The following is a 6000-nucleotide window of genomic DNA, read 5'->3' as shown; positions in this document are numbered from 1 at the left end:
ATCGTCACCACCACCGGAGTGCCGTCATGGTGCCGGAGAACTCATCTACTTCTCCGTCTTGCTTGCTGGATCAAGAAGGACGAGATCATCGTCGAGCTGTACGTGTGCTGAACAAGGAGGTGTCGTCCGTTTGGCGCTAGATCAAAACTGTTCGTGGGACGGATCGTGGGACGAAGGTGATTTGAATCACGAAGTTGTACCACTAGATAAACCATGTTTCTTAACGCTTCCCGCTGAGCGATCTACAAGGATATGTAGATCTAATCTCCTCTCGTAGAAGGACATCACCATGATAGGTCTTCGTGTGCGTAGGAAATTTTTTGTTTCCCATGCAACGTTCCCCAACAAGAGGCTCAATAGTAATGGGCAGTATGCCAAGACAAGTAGACCGTTTATGTTAGAGCATATATCTCCATATGTGGTTTTGGTAATTGATGACAATTCCTATGGACTAATGGTTGCCTTAAGTTACATTTATAGGATTTGTCTATAGGCACTTCTTGAAGTCCATCTGTTGGGTTCAAGGAGTTTAAATGATGACCAAGATGGTATTCAAGGTATTATCCAAAGAATGGTTATAGAGACACATGGTTGATCAAGATCTCAGACAAAGAGTAAATCAAGATGATCAACACACAAAGCGTACAAGATGTACCGAGAGGGATCAAGTGATCCCATGGTATGGTAAGCATTGTCCATTACGTGTTTGTGTACTAACCCATGGTCTTCGTGAGAGTTCTATGTGGGGGTTAGGTGTGTTTCCATGGGCTTGCGTCAAAGGGAATATCTCATACAACCCATGAAATATGACGTCAAGTTGTGATCGTCATCAAGATTGCGATGTGCAAGTTCAAGTGGATCAGCACGAAGATATCATGCTTGAAGCTTGCCGTCCATTGTGGTGGCAATGGACTTGTGAAGATATGCTGAAGAGTGGCTCACCCATAGTGAGTATGGGGAGAGCAATCAACTAGTCTTCATCAAGCCAACGCAATCAAGAAAGGTGGTCCATCTTGAGGAAGCCAAGATCATCATCATCTAGCTCAAGAGGACGAGGTGCAAGGTATAGGTTTGCCCTTGATAGTTTTTCTGTTTAGGATAGATTGTTGTACTATCAAGGGGGGCTCTCAAGTGAGTAGCTTCATCGTATCGTTCGTTGAGAGCTCAAACCATTTGCATCCTTGCATCATACTTCTTGGTTCTTGTTTGGTGTTTCTCTTTGTGAGTTTTAGAGCTTATGGTCATCTTTGTGACAAGCTCGAGTTCATCGAAAACGGAGTCCATATGCATCTACTATGATGTTTTTGATGTTGGAGTTTTTGTCGGTTCTTCATTCATAGAGGCCTCACATCTCTATATCATTGGCATTTTCATATCTGCATGGTCTTAAGATTTCCTGTCGTCCTGAATCCAACAAGCTTGTTTGGATAGCTCTTCTCGTCCTGAATCCAACAAGCTTGGGTTTGCTCAATTCGGAGCTCGTATGCGAAAGTTATGGTTGTTTCAGTGGCGAGCGGTAGTACCGCTGGACCTAGCGGTAGTACCGCTGGCCCTAGCGGTAGTACCGCTAGAGATGGCGATAGTACCGCTGTCCCAGCGGTAGTACCGCCCCTAGCGAGCGGTAGTACCGCTCCAAGTTTTTAGTACCGTCATCTTTGCGGTTGTACTGCGTCGGACATTTTTGCGAAGACTTTCTTGGCGGTGGTTGGCCCGGTAGTATCTTTGCGCTACCATGGGCTCAGCGGTAGTACCGCCGGAGGGTCAGCGGTAGTACCGCTGGAGCCAGTGGTAGTACCGCCAGAGGGTCAGCGGTAGTACTGCTGGAGCCAGCGGTAGTACCGCTGGGCTTGGGCTGTAAGTGGGGGTAACGGTCTGATTCCTTCCCCCACTATATAAAGGGGGTCTTCTTCCCCCTTGATCTTATCCATCCGTTGAGCTCTTGTTCTACCTCCATTGTTGACATTCTTAGAGCTTGCTTACTCTCAATCCCTCCAATGATTCTTGCTTGTTCTTGAGGGAAAAGAGAGAGGAGATCTAGATCCACATCTCCACCAATCACTTTCTCCTCTATGTGAGGGGAACCCCTTGGATCTAGATCTTGGAGTTCTTTGTGAGCTCCTTGTTCTTCCTCTCATATTTCTCCATAGCTTTCGTTGTTGTGGAGGGATTTGAGTGTGAGGGACTTGACCACTTCGTGTGTTCTTGCCATTGCATTGGTTGCATCGGTTTGAGTTCTCCACGGTGATACGTGGTAGTGAAGTTTGAGAATCTTATTACCTTTGGTACTTAATACCCTAGATATTGTTCTTCGTGGATGCTTTGGCGTCCTAGAAGTTTGGTGGTGTCTCGGAGCTCAATCATTGTGGTGTGAAGCTCCGGGCAAGCGTCGGGATCTCCAATTAGGTTGTGGAGATTGCCTTGAGCAATTTGTACGGGTATCGGTAACCGCCCCCAAGGGTTGCCACGTGTACGGGTTCGGTGACCGCCCCCAAGGTTTGCCATTTGTATGGGTTCGGTGACCGCCCTCAAGGGTCCCTTAGTGGAATCACGGCATATTGCATTGTGCGAGGGCATGAGGAGATTACGGTGGCCTTAGTGGCATCTTGGGGAGCATTGTGCCTCCACACCTCTCCAACGGAGATTAGCATCCGCAAGGGTGTGAACTTCGGGATACATCATCGTCTCCGCGTACCTCGGTTATCTCTTACCTGAACCCTTTACTTATGCACTTTACTTTGTGATAGCCATATTGTCTCTTGTCATATGTCTTGCTATCACTTAGTTGTTTATCTTGCTTAGCATAAGTTGTTGGTGCACATAGGTGAGCCTAGTTGTTTGAGGTTTTGTGCTTGACATATTAAACGTTAGTTTTATTCCGCATTTGTTCAAGCCTAAACCTTAATTATTTTAAAGCGCCTATTCACCCCCCCCTCTAGGCGACATCCACGTCCTTTCAGTTTATTCATCAGCATCTACTTACTAATCATTCACCTTGAGATATCTATCCACAACATCTCGCGAGTATTAAGTTGTCAGCCCCACCCAAAGTGTAAACTCAAAGCAACGGGCAACTGCATTAGCGAATTTTGCGTAAGGTAAACAATCCTTGCAACCGCGATCACAAGCACCGTTGTTTTCTCCCTGGTGGCAACAACACATCCCCTAGTCTCATGTTTCTATCACTCAAGCTAGACATTAGGGGGCATGAACCCACAATCATGCATAACGCTCGCTCTTGGAGTTACAATCTACTACTCGACCAAAGCAATAAAGAGCAACAAAGAACATGCATGAATCACTAAAGAACATAATATAAAAGGATAATCAAATATATAACTCATAACAATCTGAACATAATCTCATAATCCATCGGACTCAACAAACCAAGCATAGCAATAGCAGGAAAATTACATAGGTGCCTTGATCATGTAGGGCAGCTCACAAGGGCTAATAATTGAAGCAAAAGATTGGAGAGAAGACATCACATAGCTACTGGTCATGGACTCATGGTCCAAGGAGGACTACTCACGGCACGTCCGAGAAGCGTCCATGGCGGTGGAGAAGCTCCCGGAGGTCAATCCTCCCTCCGTCAGGGTGCCGGGAAGAGGTCTCCTGACACTCATGATCTCAGAAGCACTGCGGCGGCGAAACAATGGAGAAATTCACGATTCTGGATATGATGGAAGGGTTTCCGATCGGAGGGGTAAATATAGGTCAAAGGAGGGTGTCAGAGGAGGTGGGGCCCACCCAGGAGGCCTATGGGGCGCGACGACGGGCCAGGCCTTGTAGGGAGGCCGCCTGGGCAGTCCCTAGCTCTCCTCTGGCCCACCTTTGATGCTCCGGAAGCTTCCGCACGCTGATTTTTATATATTTTTCTCGGGATTTTTAGGACTGTGGAAATTTGGGTAAAAGTCCGTGCAAAAAAGACATCAACAAACATGAACTGGCACTCGATGCACTGAGTTAGTAGGTTAGTTCAAATATGTGTAAAAAGATATAAATGTTGGGGAACGTCGCATGGGAAACAAAAATTTTCCTACGAGCACGAAGACCTATCATGGTGATGTCCATCTACGAGAGGGGATGAGTGATCTACGTACCCTTGTAGATCATACAGCAGAAGCGTTAGGGAACGCGGTTGATGTAGTGGAACGTCCTCACGTCCCTCGATCCGCCCCGCGAACAATCCTGCGACCAGTCCCACGATCTAGTACCGAACGGACGGCACCTCCGCGTTCAGCACACGTACAGCTCGACGATGATCTCGGCCTTCTTGATCCAGCAAGAGAGACGGAGAGGTAGAAGAGTTCTCCGGCAGCGTGACGGTGCTCCGGAGGTTGGTGATGATCTTGTCTCAGCAGGGCTCCGCCCGAGCTCCGCAGAAACGCGATCTACAGGAAAAACTATGGAGGTGTGTGGTCGGGCAGCCGTGAGAAAGTTGTCTCAAATCTGCCCTAAAAGCTCCATATATATAGGAGGAGGGAGGGGGACCTTGCCTTGGGGTCCAAGGGACCCTCAAGGGGTCGGCCGAGCCAAAGGGGGGAGGACTCCCCCCCCCCCAAACCGAGTTGGACTTGGTTTGGTGGGAGGAGTCCCTCTCCCTTCCCACTTCCTCCCTCTTTTTTTTTCTTTTCCTTTGATTTCTTTTCCTTGGCGCATAGGCCCACTTGGGGCTGTCCCACCAGCCCACTAAGGGCTGATGTGTCTCCCCAAAGCCTATGGGCTTCCCCGGGGTGGGTTGCCCCCCCCCCCCCCCCGATGAACTCCCGGAACCCATTCGTCATTCCCGGTACATTCCCGGTAACTCCGAAAACCTTCCGGTAATCAAATGAGGTCATCCTATATATCAATCTTCGTTTCCGGACCATTCCGGAAACCCTCGTGACGTCCGTGATCTCATCCGGGACTCCGAACAACATTCGGTAACCAACCATATAACTCAAATACGCATAAAACAACGTCGAACCTTAAGTGTGCAGACCCTGCGGGTTCGAGAACTATGTAGACATGACCCGAGAGACTCCTCGGTCAATATCCAATAGCGGGACCTGGATGCCCATATTGGATCCTACATATTCTACGAAGATCTTATCGTTTGAACCTCAGTGCCAAGGATTCGTATAATCCCGTATGTCATTCCCTTTGTCCTTCGGTATGTTACTTGCCCGAGATTCGATCGTCGGTATCCGCATACCTATTTCAATCTCGTTTACCGGCAAGTCTCTTTACTCGTTCCGTAATACAAGATCCCGCAACTTACACTAAGTTACATTGCTTGCAAGGCTTGTGTGTGATGTTGTATTACCGAGTGGGCCCCGAGATACCTCTCCGTCACACGGAGTGACAAATCCCAGTCTTGATCCATACTAACTCAACTAACACCTTCGGAGATACCTGTAGAGCATCTTTATAGTCACCCAGTTACGTTGCGACGTTTGATACACACAAAGCATTCCTCCGGTGTCAGTGAGTTATATGATCTCATGGTCATAGGAATAAATACTTGACACGCAGAAAACAGTAGCAACAAAATGACACGATCAACATGCTACGTCTATTAGTTTGGGTCTAGTCCATCACGTGATTCTCCTAATGACGTGATCCAGTTATCAAGCAACAACACCTTGTTCATAATCAGAAGACACTGACTATCATCGATCAACTAGCTAGCCAACTAGAGGCATGCTAGGGACGGTGTTTTGTCTATGTATCCACACATGTAAATGAGTCTTCATTCAATACAATTATAGCATGGATAATAAACTATTATCTTGATACAGGAATTATAATAATAACTAATACATTTATTATTGCCTCTAGGGCATAATTCCAACAGTCTCCCACTTGCACTAGAGTCAATAATCTAGCCCTCACATCACCATGTGAATTACATTGTAATAAATCTAACACCCATACAGTTCTGGTGTCAATCATGTTTTGGCCGTGGAAGAGGTTTAGTCAGCGGGTCTGCTACATTCAGATCCGTGTGCACTTTGCATA

This window comes from Hordeum vulgare, chromosome 5H, assembly GCF_904849725.1.
Source record: "Hordeum vulgare subsp. vulgare chromosome 5H, MorexV3_pseudomolecules_assembly, whole genome shotgun sequence".
NCBI lineage: Eukaryota > Viridiplantae > Streptophyta > Magnoliopsida > Poales > Poaceae > Hordeum > Hordeum vulgare.
This window is presented reverse-complemented; position numbering follows the sequence as displayed.